Here is a 19178-nt window from a genome sequence, read left to right as displayed (position 1 = left end):
CATCTATACCTCAGCTGCATCAAAGTGGATCATAAATAAATTAATGGTGCTTTTATCGTGACTGATTCTTTTCTAAGAAAAATGAAAAAAAAAATGTCGTGTTTATAAAACTGAAGGCAAGAGAACATTTTTACAGAAAAATCTGTATAACCATTATCAGATTTATACGACCTTACAAATAAACTGGTTAAAAAACTTACAAATATTTTTTTTGAAGAAGAAGTTTATTTGTAAGTTATTATTATTATAACTTTATATCTGAGAATAAACAATATGGATAAATAACAATACCTATGCAAAAAGTTAACTATATGGCTGACAACACTGTCAATATAATGATAATTCTGAGGTTTCCCGAATGTCAAGCAGCCTTGCAAATAGACCCGGGAAACGTTTTAAGTCCCAATAAACCAATAATTAGCAAAATGTCTATTTGGAAAATTTTTGCATATTCTTGGTTTATTCTCAGGTTTATACCAAGTTTGTTTATAAGGCCGATAGTGTTTTTCACAAAATAAGATTAGAGCATTTGCAAAAACGTGCATTGTATGTATGACCTTTAAAGTAAATAAAGACGTAAAATCTGTTCATACAATCATGATGTTGCTTCTGGCATTGTTTACGTTCTCGCAATAAGTTAGATCAAAGACTCGGAGCGCACACGAGCAAATGCAAATGCTATAAATAGCTGTATTTAATTTACTATTACATACTAACAATTCATATTAAATACCATTCCTTCGTTCTACACATGTCATTAGTTTGTGTCTCTGTCTATATTTTGTTATGCAAATTACGTTATCACTAACGGCCGTTCCCAATATTCAATCTATCTCTTACTTGAGATTAAATCGTAACTATTGTTGACTTTTCTGTTCCAATTAACTTATCAACGGTAACTCACCTTATCCGTACTCGCTGTCTGTCAATGGGACGACGTAAAGCTTACCAGCGATATAAGTTTGTGGAAATTTCAATTCATGCGTCCCAATATAAGGCGATAAGAATGACTTATCGGGTATATTGGGACAGCTTCAGATTATTGACAGCTAATTACTGACTATATTGGGTGCGGCCGTAAGACAGCCCTATGCAAAAGTCAAGTTCGCGTTTTATGACACTCAGCTAAGTTTTGTGTGAGTAAAGTCTGAGCAAAGTCTAAACTCGCTCTAGCCTTTATGAATCTCAGCCTTAGACAACAAAGATAGGTATAATATTTAAGTATAAAAAATCTGCAACAATATCAAATCTGAAAAAATATGACTTTTTCATTCCGTTGAAATATCAGATTGAAACGGTAAACTTATTGTCTAAACACATGGTCGGATTTGGTACGGCCGGACCATTGGACATCGGTGGGCGCCTCGCACCAATTTAATTTAATATTTATCCAAGACAACCTTTGTCATCAAGTATACAAATGATTTAAGTATTCTTTAGTGTTAATTCCGCCAATATTTGTTTTTAAAACAATTCGACACGTGTTTCGCCTCTACACGAGACTGGAGTCTCGTGTCAGATTTTGGCGAGACAACACGTCCTGAGGATGATGGAGGAGGCGAAACACGTGTCGAATTGTTTTAAAAACAAATATTGGCGGAATTAAAGCTAAAGAAAACTTAAATCATTTGTATAATTATGGATTTCCGCAAAGTAACGCATAATTAAATATATTTTCTTTGGCATCAAGTGCAATATCTTGAAGTTTTGACCTTTCTTTTTCTCGGCGCTGCACCTCGGCAAGTCCGGCATGGTGTGCAGCATGGCAGTTCTCCTTCTTCGCATTGGATTTGTTTGCAAAAATGCGGCGCTGGCTGAAGCCTTGCTGGAGCTCGAGGCGTCACCAACTCTACCATAGCATACTCTCAATACCAAGTTCTAATAATAATTTTATGCGATGGGCAATGCGACATACCATCGAATATGGCTGCGTCCGATGTTCGGCCGTACCAAATCCGATCATGTGTTTAGGCTATTACATTAATATTATTAAACGTTTAACTTTTATCTTGTGGTTGTGCCGGCTTAAGTTTTATTTATATGGCAATAAAGTTAAAAATTCGGGTATTAGGCGACAAGCTGATAGCGGTGACAAGTATAAGAGAAAGTGGTACTGTTGTTATCAGTAGTGATAGTCCATATCTATGTAGGTCGGTGGCCGGTGGTCGAAGCTAGTGCGAACTGCTATCTTCTCCACACATAACTCCGTTTGTTTACAATTCTAAAGACGCACATCTTACATATACATCTTAATATTTATAAATCACGTGACACGTTGTTTGTCCGCGATGGACTCCTAAACTAATGAACGGATTTAAATGGGGATTACTTCATGGAGTGCAGTTTAGTCCAACTTGAGAGATAGTATAGTTTTTATTTCGATTTGGGACCTTATTATTTTTATTTCCAATATTTGTTTTGTATGGACATCGTTTCTGTGAGAGACTTTTTTGACGCACGATTTGACAGTTCTGCTGTAAAACAATTTCAGTATAACAACAGGGAGCATTTTTTACGAAATAATCTTTATGTTATGAAAAATTATCGACAAATACATAAAAAATAGTAATTTTCTATTATCTACAGAACAACGTCGGTCGGGTCAGCTAGTATTTATATACATATATCTACAACAATCATATGAAATGTATTGATTGGCCTATTTAAAAATTACCAAACCTATTTACCAGTGGGAGACTCCTTTGCACAGGGTACCGGCTAGGTTATGGGTACCACAACAGCGCCTTTTTCTGCCGTGAAGCAAATGTGTAAGCATTATTGTGTTTCGCTCTGAAGGGCGCCGAAGCTAGTGAAATTACAGGGCAAATGACACATTAGACACTGCAAATCTCGATAATATTTGTTACATATATTTTTATAATAATGCTTGCGAAACTAAAGTGGCAGTGGGCAGGGCACATAGTTCGACGGACAGATGGCCGTTGGGGCAGTAAAGTCCTCGAATGGCGACCACGTACTAGAAGACGCAGTGTTGGTAGGCTCCCCACAAGATGGACGATCTGGTCAAGATCGCCGGAATACGTTTGGATGAGGGCAGCGCAGGACCGATCGTCGTGAAAATCTTTGGAGGAGGCCTTTGTCCAGCAGTGGATGTCTTTCGGCTGTTGATCATGATATTTTTTTCATGACAATAAGGGACAAGAAGAGCAGGACGTTCAGATAATGATACTTAATACACGCTGTCCATTAAAATGCAGTGCCGCTCAGGATTCTTGGAAAATCAAAAAATTTTGAGCAGCACTAGAATCGCGCTCGTCACCTTGAGACATAAGATGTTAAGTCGTGTGTTAAGTGTTAAGTATGTAGCTACGGCGCCCTTGAGACCGAAACACAATAATGCTTACACATTACTGCTTAACGGCAGAAAATACATCGTAAAAGATTTCGAATGTTTAGAGAAATAATCAAACTAAAATAAATAAATCTGATATCACAAAACGCGTCCAGTTATTAACCTAAAAATCCTTGACCTGAAATTTGAACAGACGAGATATCGCAACCAATAAGAAATTGTTCTAATTTACAACAGATAGTGTCGATTTAATAATAATTGTTATTGAGGTGCGTCGTTAAGCATACTCATAGACGATGCCCTCAATATTATCAATGTTATCAAATGCATATCTCGGCTAACGACAAACATAAAACAATTATGATGTACCTACATATTGTTTTGGGTTAAAAACGTTTCGAAGTTTGATTTATGTGTTTAGGGATAGCTTCCATTTTGAATTTTTAAAACAAATGCCTTTGTTTTATTAAATGTGTGATATATTGAAATCTAAGTACTGCCCGTGACGTCGTCCGCGTGGACGCTAATAAGAAACAATTTAGGATTCGGCATATCCTTTCAAAAAAAAATCCTGTATTATTTTTGCCTTTATTCATCTATATTCTAGATCAAGAAAATGACACATGTCAAAAGTTTGTTTTTTTGCAATTTAAATATGTATTTGAAAGAATTTTTAAAAAACGTCTGTGTGGTAAAGGTACTATAACATAAATGACTTTCTTGATGATTCCACAGAATGGGAATGGAAGAACGCCCTCAGGCTATTAAATAATAAGTTTAATTGTACGACATTACTTTGTGAACATATTTTTTGATGAAAAAACAAGCCCGCTGAGTTTGTTGCACCCATTCTTCTCAGGTCTGCGGCATTCCTTTTGGAATCGGTAGTTTTTGACTTTCAATAAGTGATGTCATATCCTATTTTGAAGAAAAATTGAATTTGAATTTAGTAATTTTAAGTGATACTGTTATTTGAATATGAATGCTTTGCTTGCTGTTACCCGAAATATTTGCAGAATAGTTCAAACGTTTACTATAATTCGGAACTCATGCTAAAAGTTGTGCAGAACTGCTCTTAAACCTACTTACTTTAAGAGCTCAAATCGCAAAAATGCTTCATTAAACATTGTTCATTTATCGAGACTGATTGACTGTAGAATTCAGTCATCACACTGCGCTAACTATTCAAGGTTACTCGACATTGACACACTGTAGTGAAGAGTAAAATTGATTTTAGGTTGATTGCCATTTTAGGCGATTTACATCTAATCTAAAAATTGATCCCGAAGAGTAATGAACTGTACACACTGACCTGTACTATTTACCACTGGACTGGCGGCTGTCAAAGTGCTTTCGTGCCTTTTGGCGAATATCAAACAGGCACAAAAGCACCTTGACAGCCACCTTTTCTTTTTTTACTCGTCCATGGGATAAAACGAAGTTGTTGAAAAGCAGCACTTCCAAAGAGTGATAGATTGCTGTGCTCATTCTAGTGTATGGGTGCGATTGCAATGACGCGGCGCGAAGGTCGAAACATACTAATTTATCTAATTGGTAGTTGAAAATACTGCGTGACGTCTTAATAAATTCAACCAGTAGTAAGGCGTAGCGTGCCTTGGTGGGGCCCCGTATAAAATTTGCTTGGGGGCCTATAAGAAGGGTAAAGATTTTTCACAAAAGAAAAAAATGTTTGCATGAAATTAAAAGAAATATTTATTCATAATTATTTTCTATCTGTCACTTTTACTACCTTTGCCTTTTTTTCGGCAAGCAAAAGTTTTTATTAATTTTTGCTTACGCACGTCGGGGGGCCCCCGTCTCCCGGGGGTTTGGGTTTGTTTTATTATGAGTCAGCCTTAAAAATACATACAACGTCAAATTTTCACCCACCTACGATCAACAGTTACTTTTGTATCGTGATTTTAATATCGGCAATACAACGTTTGCTTGGTCAGCTAGTCTAGATATAAAGTGATGCTACAAAAATACTCAATGAATTACACAAATAAGTTAAAAAAATGTAAATTAATATAAAAAAAACCATAAGAGATATTGAATAGGTACCTACAGTAGATGGATCAATCCACTGTTAAAAATAAAATTCCGTGAGGAATTACCCCCACGGGTACGAATACATTGCTTGAATAATGACGTTTCTAGTCATGCCTTTAGTTTCAAGTTTTCCCATTGCGTTAAATTAAATAAAATTAAATGAAATGATTTATTTGTATGAATCGTGGTAACATAGTTGTTAACAATTTATTGGTGTACAGCACAATTCGCCAATATATCGGCATACAAATATTTGATTGTCAATATTGGAATTTTTATATTATACGTCATTAATACACATTAAATAGCTAAATTCAATAATCTATATATATATATATAAAAGAGAATGTATGTTTGTATGTAATAACTACTAAACTATTCGACCGATCTCAATGAAATCTTTTGTAATAGATTCGTTGAAGCTCAAGGAAGGTTTACATATATAATTTATCTGGCAAAACAACGTTTGCCAGGTCAGCTAGTCTTAATATATAGGAGTTTAATTACAACAGACGCACAAAATAAGTATATATTTCTTTTTTCTATAATATAATTTCCATACAAACTTCTATCGCTCGTAAGCTATACGTCGTCCCATCGACAGACAGCGTGTACCGATAAGGTGAGTTACCGTCGATAAATTTATTGGGACAGAAAAGTCAACGATACTTACGATTTTTACCTCAAGTAAGAGATAGGCTGAATATTGGGAACGGCCGTAATACTCCTTTTGAAGGTAGTTTGAAACGAATCTCACGTGGTTAAACGAAGACGATTAACGACCAAATTAAGGCGCTATAGTCTTAAAAAGTAACATTTTTAAAAATCTACTTCAAATACTTCATTTCTTTATATAAATTATTGAAGTTTCAAAAACACTATTACGAAAAAAAATCTCGATAGATTTATTTTTTGAAAAATAGGCTTTTTTATTTGATTTTGAAGAGCGACGCTGCAAATTCTTTTGGGCTTGTCTTGATTTTATCTACGACTGACTTATAATCATGGCCTTTGAAAAATAAAATAGAGTCATGAGCCAAAACGTGCTAGTGCAATCTATTTGTGCATGAAATATACAGGGTGGCCGAGAAGTTGACGTCCAAAGCTAGAATTTGAATTTGGCTCATTTTATTGGCCAATGTTTATGGGAAGTTACTGTCCCAACGGCCATCTGTCCGTGGAACTATGTACCCTGCCCACTGCCACTTCAGTTTCGCAATCGCTTGGACTATGTCGGTTACTTTGGTTATCCTACGGATATCTATATATATAGTAAAAATAAATTCATGTAATATACGTTATAATTACACGCGTTTTAAACCTTAAAAGCACTTCTAACGGAAAACGAGCCACCATTTAAAATTAATTGAATGGTTTTCACTTTATTTGAATAGTTTGTATAGAAGACCAAAGTAAACTTTGCGCAACGGCGCCTTTTCTAAAGCCAAGCAGAATTGGGAAAGTGTTCTTTGAATGTTGTAGAACCACATCATTTAAATAATATGTTGTAAATCTTTTTGCGAAAACAAGTTTTTAATCAAACATTGAGAGATACAAATCTTAGGCCGAAATGTGCAATTCATACTTCATTATGCGACCAATGTGATCTATTGTGATAGCCACTGTTAAGGCGACACTAAATGCCAGCGACCTTGAGCGATATGAGTACACGGCTGCCGGCCCGCCATCTATGTAACAAAGCCAATATTTTCAAAATTCTTGCATGGAAAACAGTTTATATGCTTACAATCCTCGTTATTCACTACTAATCTGAATAAATGATCCTACACAAAAAAGTACAAGCTATAAGAATAACTGTTCTGATAGAAGTACCAAAAAAATGCGTCACGCCATGCCAAAAAACTTGTTTAACTTCAAAGAAATGTGGCAGTTCAAAAAGGCTCGGCAGTGTTAACTATGACCAACAGCAAGCATTAGCAACCTACAAATAAGACTTAAGGATATGTGTAACAGGATTAAGTAGTGTTCATAGCTCGAAATGCTATACTTTAACCACAAAACTTGTCTAAAAACACCATGTTTGCGTGTTTTATGCTTACTCTTCGCCTTAACTATAGCTCACTGCTAAGATTGATTCTTTTCATGAATCTCACCATATCTTTTGTTGATGACGTATCTGAAGTGGTCGAAGAAAGAGTCTACAAATAGGCGCCGTTGATCTAGCCGGCATCCTATGCAAAGGAGCCTTCCACTGTTCTTATTTTATTCCTAGTTTGCCTTCTCTGTTATACCCTAAACACATCGTCGCATTTGGTACGGCCGAACCATCGGTCGGTCCGGTGGGCGTCTCTATATTTACATATACGCATAGCCTGACTATGAGAGTGCATCGAAATAGTGAAATGTCATGTTTAGCAACGATTAGGAACACCGACGTTGTGGTTGAACGCGGCGCTAGTGTCGCTGTGCCTTGACCCAGTTCTGTGTATCTACTCTACCGTGCACTGAGCTGCGCTGGCGCAATACATAACATATAAAACCTACTTTATGTTTTTGTGATAGACAACAATTTCACCACTTAATTTAATAAGATAGCTGATGGCAGGATGTCTAGTCGATGCGCGACCGTACATAACTGTCTTAGATGCATTTCTTGTAGCCAATTCTAACTGCGGTTTGTTCGATGATAAGTTTATATATTATGTATTCTTTTAGGTCGTCTCTGACAATTTCAATTTCAAATATTTTTATACAAAATAGGATATGATATCAGTTAATGAAAGTCAAAAACTACCACACATTCCAAAAAGTATGCCTCAGACCTGAGAAGAACGGGCGCAACAAACTTAGGCATACATAGGTACTATTTCGAATGGATGGTAGTGTTTGACTTTTAATAAGAGATCTTAATTTGAATAAAATTCTTTGAATTTGAATTTGTATACCTATCTTTAATTACTGTAACTAGCCGGCGGCGGTACTTTTTAAAGCAAAATAAATACTTAAACGCCATGGCAGATGGAAATATCGACAAGAGTAGCTCAAAGTTATCTAAATAGTAGAATAGTTAAGTCCAAAATAAAAGTATGATCGCAATTAAAATGAACAAAATTATAAAACCAATACCAAGGCAACTTTCCACAGCCGTACAAGTCGTGAATCATCAACCGCTGCCGAGTTAGTTAATTAAAATAACTTATTATTATATTAAAAGCTGGTTTTGTATAAATTACTCGCATTCATCGAGTAATGCACCAGTTTGCCCTGTGCTTCAATAATATACTAGCGTATAGAAAAACAGAGCGTGCCAGAGAGAAGTAGTCGGGTGTTTTTGTTACTGTAACCGATTTTGATTGGTCAGCCATACTTGGAGTTAGTTCTTCAGTTTCATTCATTTTGAATATTAACTAGATCATTTAGACGTCTAGTTAAATAGACCGTGACAGTTGTGAAAACGTCGAAAATACACACTAACACGATAACACGTAGCATGTCAGTTGTCACGCACACTAAAGTAATAAGCCTGGCCTGTTTTCACCGGTTATCTCGCAGCAAGAGGCTCTTTCTAGACATATAAATTATCTTTTATTATACCACTAGCTGTCAAGTACACACTGTCAAATCGAAATTAGCACCCATTAGGGTCTGTCAGTTCTTCTATACGCTACTATCTTCGTAAATCCTACTACTCCAGAGCTGAATATCGAAGTGATCGACTAGCCTGGGACTAGATTATGATTATTTTATAGCAATAGCAATAACAATAACAATACAAACATTATATATTTAATAATATACTAGCTGACCCGACAGACGTTGTTCTATTCATAATAAAAAAAAAAACTTGGAATTTCGATAAATCCGTTCCTAACTGACCTCTACTCGGTGAAAAGAATATTCCTACCAAATTTCAACTCTTTAGCTCTAATAGTTCCAGAGATATCGTGATGAGTGACTATATACGTGGAAATCTCTTTTATATATATAGATTTAAAAAAGCGCAAAAAAAGAATGCTGGGAGTGTTTCTTGCGCCGCATCGTCTCTCTCAGAGCGCCATTTGTTTCCGAAGCGGTAGCAGTATCTAGCATATTAGAAATGACATCAAAAAGAATTCTTAAGGAATCAATTTTGAGCAAATAAATGCCTTCTGCCTTCGCGCTACCAACAAATCAGTCATTACAGACAATGACATAACATAATTATTATGGAGAAAAAAAAAAATAAATTAAAAATATTGCAAGACAAAGATAAATCTTCTAAACTGTTATTCATAACTTTATTTTGTAAAGCCTGCTTCCAAATGGAAGCCATATTGGCAAATAAGAGTATCGTAAACTTGGAACGGTTCGCAAGCCGATTACGTCACAAACTTCAACAATAATTAATATAGAATTATTTAAATAGAACGCTATTAATAACGAGTCCTTGTTTTATATTTATAATTTTTTAATCTACAAACTTTGGTCAAAAGTTGTTTGTTTCAAAGTCAAAGTTCTTTTTATTCACAAGTTGTCACTAATTTAAGACCAGGCACATGTTTCGTCTTGACAGACCAGCAAATATACCAGTGGTAATGTTTTTTAATTAAGATTTCAGCGCGCCTAATAAATAGTCTAAACACATGACGACGATCGGACGTGGTCTGGTAGCGGATCAATTGGTGCGATGCTCCCGATGGTATGGCCGTACCAAATCCGACCATGTGTTTGGACTATAAGAATTTTTGGACTTCAAAACAATACCTACTCTATACTTACGACCTTTAAAGCAAACACGACCAATAATACGTAGCTATAAAAATAATAAATAAATCTGTATATCTTATAATATATATAAATTACGTGACACGTTGTTTGTCCGCGATAGACTCCTAAACTAATGAACGGATTTAAATGGAAATTACTTCTAGAGTGCAGTTTAGTCCAACTTGAGAGATAGGATACTTTTTATTTCGATTTGGTACCCATAATTATTTTTATTTCCAATATTTGTTTTGCATGGACATATTTTCTGTGAGAGAATTTATTGACACGCGGTTTGACAGTTCTGCTGTGAAACAATTTCATTATAACAACAGGGACTATATTTACGAAATAATTCTTGATGTTATGAAGTATTGACAAATTCATAAAGTACCGTACTTTATTTATTATGTGCAGAACAACGTCTGTCGAGTCAGCTAGTTATATACTATAAAAGTTAACAATTCTAAATCGGTCGCGATTGCGAGGTCGCGTAGCGCGTGAGACAAGATCTGTCTCTCTATTAGATAAGTAAAGACGGATCGGCCAATACTGTTTGTAATGAGGATGTGTTTGATACGGCCAATGACGTTCTATACTTATAGAAAAATCACGTCGCATAAAAACAAAGCCGAAATATGGAACATGCCACATATTACACCGTAATATGCTTCGAATATATATACATATTACATTGCCGCATTTACGCCAGTTGTTTAAAATATTCTTGGTCTATTGACCAATTAGCAGCAATGTAAAACATGATTGATCCGGACAGTGACACTTGATACACGACTAAAGACCACTGGGAGGCTCCTTTACACAGGATGTCGGCTAGATTATGGGTACCACAACGGCGCGCGCCTATTTCTGCCGTGAAGCAGTGCTATGCTGTAGGTACTCCTTAAATGAAGGTGTAATGTGTAAACATTACTGTGTTTCGGTCTGAAGGGCGCCGTAGCTAGTGAAATTACTGGGCAAATGAGACTAAACATCTTACGTCTCAAGGTGACGAGCGGAATTGTAGTGCCGCTCAGAATTTTTGGGTTTTTCAAGAATCCTGAGCGGCACTGCATTGTAATTGGGCAGGGCGCATCAATTACCATACGCTGAACGTCCTGCTCGTCTCATTTTCATAAAACAAAGAGAGAAATGTGCTTACATTGTCTTTAAGCATTCTTTTGCCGTTCCGCTATCAGACTGCGAAATATATTATGTCCTTATATATGTGTATAGAACGTCATTGGGTACGACACTAAAATATTGCTTACGATCGCGCCAAACATGCATTAACGCGTTGAACAATATTGGCGAGGAATCAATTACCTTACAGTTAATTATCGCAAAATTAATTGTTATAGCAAAAGTAATGGCTCCATAACTCAACAGCCGGTAGTTAAATTAGACTACTATATTAATAGCAGTTTCACCACTGGATATCTCGTGAAGACACAAAATTTGATGACATATGAAAAACATTTTGACGTTTGGCGTGACATTTACATGCGATTTGCAAGCAGCTTAATGTCTAGCATAGACACATACCTATATCTATTACCTACAGTTAATTATCGCCAAAAATAATTAATAACAATCATAATCATTTAATCAAGTTTAAAATTCAAAATAACAAAAAACTAAGGCGAAGCGTGGCTGAGTTTTTACGATTTGCCTTCCAAAATAGGTTACAGTAACAGTAGATTCGCTCTCCTTTTCTATCTTGCTGTATATATCCGTTCGAGAGGTTCTTCACTCTCGCACGGTTTTTTTATATACGCTAGTTGGTATATTGTAAGTCTATGAATATCTGATAACATAAAATTTAGGCCATCTAGGTGTGAGTATTTTACAATTGCCTTGTGCCGAACGCGTTAGTAACTAACTTGTTGATCCATAATAGTGCAAATAAATTTCTTAATAGAAAACGTCTTGAGCTAATAGGTAATTGTCACTTGTAGTATTTTAGTCCATTCGTAAATGAAAACCAGCAATATAACAAGTAAAAGGTTCACAAACTGAATCTTAAACGAACAATCAACACTGCTTTTGAAACTAGTTGGCCAAAATATATATGGATAAATTATGGCATCTATTTCTTTCAAAAGTACGAGATGTAATAGGTACCTAGGTGTGAGAACGAAATGAATTCTATAAATCCAATATACCTAGTAGAAATTTTTTCACGACTTGAAAGAATTTTGATAATAGAAGACAGACAAAGCAGTTGTTGATAGTATTATTTTAATCACAATAAGTATATCTGATAATTAATACTATGCAGACTAATGACCGTTTCAAATTGTCTACGACTACTTTCTTATATATTTGAAACGAACAATAAATAAATATAAGCCGATATACTGAGATATGTAGGAACTTTTTCACATAAAAAATTCAATACAAATGGTATAAGGTTCAATGAATTTCTTAATGCACCTGCAGATGGCTTTAGAGAATAGAAAGACAATTTATTGCCTCTCAAGATATCCTCGCGTCCCTACCTGCTCTTTTTATTAACTCACAAATGTCTGAAGACGAAACGAATCCCATTTAGAGGATCATAAAGGTTTTCTTATATGATATTAATTATTTTTAAATTTTAGTTATTAATAGATTTCGATATAGAATATTTTCTATTTCTACCTAATAGCAAACATTTAAAAATAATAGATCTTTTTAACAAGCAGTTATAAGGGATATTGTTCAAAATTTAAATCCTTCGGCGTATGAAAGGTTTTGTATTTAATTTATAATCTTAAGAGTAAAGATTCCTAGACGGCAAAGATATTTCTAATTTAGCACTAAAGAACTTTGCTACGGCTTAAAAAATACAATTGACTTACCACTTCCATTGGTCTGTGAAATATCCAAATAAACTCCGAATGTTTTAATCACTGTACACTTAGTTTTATTGTCCAACTTATCAGTAGTATTAAAATTGTTCACTTCACTTTGATAACGTGTTAAGATCGGGACACAAACACAATTAGCACACAATGTAAGTTTATTGCACTCATTTACGCGTTTATTCCTGAATAAGATGTTTTCATAGAATCCACGCCAGCGAAACTGGGTTCACACCCCCACCATCAATACCTGTAAACACAATTATTGTCAATTATATCACACGTACTAACACATTTCTACATTCTTATTCGGATATTAGAAATACCATGACACTTACAAGAACAGAGACGGAAATAAAAATTAAGTAGGACGTCCAGATACGATTTATTAATGCAAACACTTAAACGTCCGCTCGGCGTACGACCTAACGCTGACTGGTTGTCGCTAGCGCAATGGGAGGACTGGGGGGGACAGGGGAAGGGGATTCGGTGCGGGGGCGGGGGGGATTGCCTGGTCGACTGGTTGGCCGACCTATTGGCTTGGTAGTTGGCACGCACACATAATATAATAATATACTACATTAAACAAGATTCTACGAGTTTGGTTCGCTCAGAAAATATATACACTACTCCTGTTAAGTACGTATTAAAGCTTCATCAATGGTTGATAATTATTACATTTCCATCAACTTGTCATTAATCACAAGATAAACCTTTTGCTAATAACCTTCAGAGAATCTCAAGGCTAAGCATCGGAGCGTTAAAGGTTATCTCTTAGTAATTCTATCGAATATTATAATTGTTTGGTTTGCAGTTTCATGTGAAGAACAATGATGATTTCGAAATACGAGTTATGATAAAACACGTGCTGATGATAACGATAAGTTATCCGAGAACAAGTGAAGGAAACGCCACATAGATAATAAATTACTTGATAAGCACGCCAGTCGCCATTGCGTTGTAGCCAACGTACATACGCACAGTATGTTGTCATACGTACAACGGAACGTGCATTTCACAGTCTAGTTTTGTGCGTAATATTATTATGAATTTGTAAGGCATTTAGTAGATTTAATAATGATTAACAATAACAACATTATAATAAAAAAAAATACCCACAGCTCTCACAAATGCTATAATTTGCAATAATTCTTGTTATTGATGAGCCGTAATCTTTCCAATTCTTAGAATTCTTAGAATTGGAAAGATACAGCTACTTTTAGATCGCCAAAATGTTATACATACTTAAATAATTCGTAATATTTGTAACTTACTCGAGCATAAAAGTTAACTGTACCATAAATAATTTTCGATAAAAGAGCTTTCCCGTCATTGTGATAAACGGATAAAAAATCTTGCTCCGACACTATTATTATTACATTTTTCTTTTTTCCAACTTGGCTGAGATCTATAGAGCGTACTTAGACTTTACTTACGTAAAACTTAGCTGAGATAAAGCTAAGCGTTATCTTTGATTTCGTTTTTTATACGGCCTTTCCCAATATACTATCTACAGATAGAGATAAATTACTACCTTCTACTGTCAGTAATTAGCTGTCAATAATCTGAAGCTGTCCCAATATACCCGATAAGGCATTCTTATCGCCAGTTCACTGTTGAAATTCCATACAAACTTCTATCCCTGGTAAACTATACGTCGTCCCATTGACAGACAGCGTGTACGGATAAGATGAGTTACCGTCGATTAGTTTATTGGAACAGAAAAGTCAACGACAGTTACTTATTTATTACTTTTATTTTTTTACCTCAAGTAGGCCACAACCGGAAACAGACTGAATATTGGGAATGGCCGAGAGTCAGTTGACATTTTATGTCTGTAAAGTCTCAGCAAAGTCTAAGCTCGTTCTAAGGATCTCAGCCTTTGACAGCAAAGATAGGTATAATATCTCTAATATATAAAATTCTCGTGTCATGGTGTTAAACATTGAACTCCTCCGAAACGGCTTGACCGATTCTCATGAAATTTTGAGTGCATATTGGGTAGGTCTGAGAATCGGACAACATCTATATTTTATCTCCCTAAATGTTAATGGTGGTCGACACGAATTTTTATTTTTTTTGACTTTTTTTTAAATTTGTTTGATTATGAGTCATACAACTTCAAATTTTCACCCATCTACGATCAATAGTTACTTTTGTATCGCGATTTTAATATCGGCAATACAATGTTTGCTGGGTCAGCTAGTTTAAATATAAAAAATCTGCAACAATATCTTATTTTACCTTTTAAAATGATATTATGTGTGTGCAATGAAAACAAACATTTGTTTAGATGGAATGATTATCATGAACTTTAGCACACGTTGTCAGGGGTATAGAAAAGGACATAGGATACAGGATAGGTAGCAACATTTTATTTATCCGTCAATTCGAATTGTCAATCCCGTACATCGCATTCAAGGCAATCCTACCATAATGAGGTTTTATTAAAATTTTATTATCATATTCCATTTTGACGATCTGGTCAAAGTCGCCGGAATACGTTGGATGAGGCCAGCGCAGGACCGATCGTCGTGGAAATCTTTGGGGGAGGCCTTTGTCCAGCAATGGACGTCTTCTGGCTACTGGTAATGAAACTCCATATTTTTATTAGTATTTAGTTTGTTTTAATTAGAAATGGGAAAATTCAACGACGGCCAACTTGGGGCGATACGGATTTAAGGCGGACAATGTCACGAGCAAAAGGTAGTTTTGCTATACATTTTTGAAACCGCTTATTAAATAATTCGAACAAAAAATAGAACTCTTAGTAGCGAATTATGAGAGAACCTAAATGTCTGAAACAGCGGTATAAACCGACATTGCGATATAAATAAAATAAAAATAAAGCCTTTTATTCCCATATTAAATTACTTACATAATTAAATAAACTAAATTAAAAAATTCTAAACTTATAATTATTATTTATTTAGTAACCTTAAGTTAACTTAAGTCTAATATTATAAGAATTAAAAAAGAGCAAAAAAAATTATGTTAGTAGGGTTTTGTCTATTTCTTAATAATTTATGTTTTAATTAGTAGTATAGACCCCTCTTTGGGTAAAGGCCCCCTCCATTTTCTTCCATACTATACGGTCTTTGCCCAACATTAGCCAGTCTTTTCCAGCGTATTCCCTTACATAATAAGCCCACCTATTACACGGTCTTCCAACTTTTCTAATGCCCACCGGCCCTTTCCATTTCGTTGTCTTTATCGTCTATCTCTTGTCTGTGCCTCGAAATATATGACCGGCAAATTGCCATTTTAGTTTCAATGCGTGGGTCAGACGTTTAGACATTGCGATATACGACTAGAATATTACCTATGAGAAAGTGAAAGCAAGAGCTTTGGCAGGAGAGTGACGTCATGGATGCATGAAACTCAAGGTAACAACGCGAAAAACAAGATTTGGAAACGATTAGAAAACTCACAATAGTACATCCTTAGATTAAGAATTGGTCTCCGCTGCGCTCCAACTAGATACCGCAGGCGTAGTCGCAAAGTGCGGCAACTAACACTACGCCCAAGTGGGCGTACTTGAGCCTCAACAGTCTCGAACAATGTGTCACGTTGACGTGCCCCATGTTCTAGTAAACTTTGCTAGTAATTGGAACTTAAATGCCGCGTTGCGTAGTAAAACTTTGTAAAAATAATACTACTAGAAATAAGAAAGACACTAGGATCACATATCATCAGTAAGTATTTTGTATTTTATTAATTTCAATGTAAAGTGTCAAGATGCCACGCATACAAGCATCAATTAGTTGCCGTAATAAAAAAGCTATTGTTCTTAGGTAGTGTATTATCTAGTTCGAGCGCTGACCAGGCTCTTTTGCACAAGATGCCGGCTAGATTATGGGTACCACAACGGCGCCTATTTCTGCTGTGAAGCAGTAATGTATAAGCATTACTGTGTTTCGGTTTGAAGGCCGCCGTAGTGAAATTACTGGGCAAAGGAGACTTAACATCTTATGTCTCAAGGTGTCGAGCGCAATTGTGGTGCCGCTCAGAATTTTTGGGTTTTTCAAGAATCCTGAGCGGCACTGCATTGTAATGGGCAGGGCGTATCAGTTACCATCAACTGAACGTCCTGCTCGTCTCGTTTCTTATTTTCATAAAAAAAATCGCAGCGGAGACGAATCCCTAATCTAAGAGTTCATCGTTTCCAGAATCAAAAACAACAATGCTAACAATGATACCACGTCAAAGTCAGATTATGTTTTTAACAATCGTCAATTATTATTTTTACAATACTGCCAAGAGTTGGCGAGACGGACGAAACCCAACAATAATCAATATTTAATAATATATTATACTAATAGTTTAAACCGGTTTGTTAATTTATGTGATAACTAATTGCAAAGCTAATATGATAAAGTCAAAACAAGGTCCACATTTTGTCAACAAAAAATATCCTTCTTCGACTCTTCGCGAAGGTCTGACGGTCAGCTTTTTGGATTCGTCCCTATCATCCTTAAATACCCCTTTGACGACCCCTATAGCCCAGTGGTTAGTGACCCTGCCTTCTGAGCTAAATGTCCCGGGTTCGAATCCCGGTAGGTGCAAACATTTATATGATGAATATGAATGTTTGTTGTCGAGTCATGGATGTTTATATGTATTTATGTATGTTTAAGTAAGTTATCTTGTACACATAGTACAGGCTATGCGTAGTTTGGTGCAAGATAATTTGAGTAAAAGTGTGTCAATATTTATTTATTTATTCTTAAATAATTTATACGTCTAGATACAGCTTCTTGCTGTTAGATAACCGATGAAAACAGGCTAGGTTTATTACTTTAGTACGCGTGACAAGCTACGTCAAACACTCGCGCTTTGTATGACACTTTGTGTTAGTGTACGTGCATTGCTCAAAATTGAGGTTAACTGTCAACTGTCAAATTTTTTCGCCATTTTGACAGCTGTCACTGTCTATCTAGCAAGTATAAAATTACTTCTCCCTGTCATGTAAAGCTGTAGTGAAAAAGGTTAGATCAAGAAAGAAATTTAGAATAATTTTACTTCACGTTTATTATTAACAGGGAATGAGAACAAAGTCGCGAGCAGAAGCTAGTTATAATTATAAAACTACCAAAGTCTAACCTGACCCCTTATCCCCTAGTTACAATACAGATTTGTCGTCAAAATGTCGCGCACCATTGACTCTGAAGGACAAGTCCACGTCACGCATTGTTTGATATGCCAGTATGTGCATTATCAACAATAACATTCACAGCGATAAAACTCAGATGCTATTATTATAACAATAATTATTGTTGTCAACTATTTCTGCGAGAGTAATTCTACCTTTAATAATAATTTAATAACAAGATACCGCCAACGATTGTTTTGTTAGTACATCGCCTCAAATTTTTTCGTCAATCTATCGCGTGTCGTATTACAGGCAGCCGCGGAGTAGGTGTGAAGTTGATTCATTAATTTAAACCACAGCTTCCAAGTCAGGTTCCCGAGCGGGAGCTCACACATAACCAAAGTTATTATTATAATAACATATTTGAATTTTGTTAATAAGTAAAGCATAATATAATTTACAAATTTATTTTTATTATTCGATTAATAATATTATGTTAAATGTGAAAAAAAGTTTTACTGGCATGGTGGTTTTGTAAAACCATTTTAATCACTTTTTATGTACAGAATTTATCTACATGTTATTGTTATATAAGTTTTTATTAGTTAATTTTCTGATGACGAGCACGGACATAATTTCCTGCCTTAATTTACAGTAGCATCCTGCATCAACTCTTTCGTAGTATTTAATTTGCACAATCATCTTTCCTTCAACCATTCTAAATAAATAAACCATCCCCTTTGGTCAATAATTTGAAACGGATTATAATACATCTACTCTCCTATTGCGGAAGTTAAGATTTACTAAACCTGGTTACTTGCAATGCATCATCGAGAAATAGAAAATTGTCAAAGAACAAAGATCTATATGGATAAATAAACATTAAACACTCATAATAAACCACGAAGAACGCCGAACTAAAAATTAAATAAAATAATAAAATTATTTATGTAATTTGTAGAGTCGTCAATTAAATTTTTCAGTAAGTCTCTAAAATTGATATTATAAATCATTTTGCACTTTTTCTGCCCCTTTTAAGCCATTAAATATCAGAACAAATGAAAAGTATTGTAAAAGGAAGAATTTATTAAAAATGAAAATATTGTAGAGTATAGGCAACTTTGACATTGCCTTACTCTTTCATTTCTTCAGTACTCATATATTTTTCTCT

At 35.2% G+C, this 19178-nt stretch overlaps 1 protein-coding gene across 1 annotated transcript in view; it reads right to left on the bottom strand.

The window, feature by feature from the left end:
* Nucleotides 1-19178, bottom strand: part of LOC126979398 (serine/arginine repetitive matrix protein 2) — a 55838-nt gene that overhangs the window by 35320 nt on the left and 1340 nt on the right. The window contains exon 2 of the mRNA XM_050828682.1: nucleotides 12913-13165. The gene's annotated coding sequence lies outside the window, so the exon portion shown is untranslated. The remainder of the gene's footprint in view (nucleotides 1-12912; nucleotides 13166-19178) is intronic.

This window comes from Leptidea sinapis, chromosome 1 (genome assembly GCF_905404315.1).
Source record: "Leptidea sinapis chromosome 1, ilLepSina1.1, whole genome shotgun sequence".
Lineage (NCBI taxonomy): Eukaryota > Metazoa > Arthropoda > Insecta > Lepidoptera > Pieridae > Leptidea > Leptidea sinapis.
Note: the sequence above shows the minus strand (reverse complement) of the source record. Positions and strands in the feature narration are given on the sequence as shown.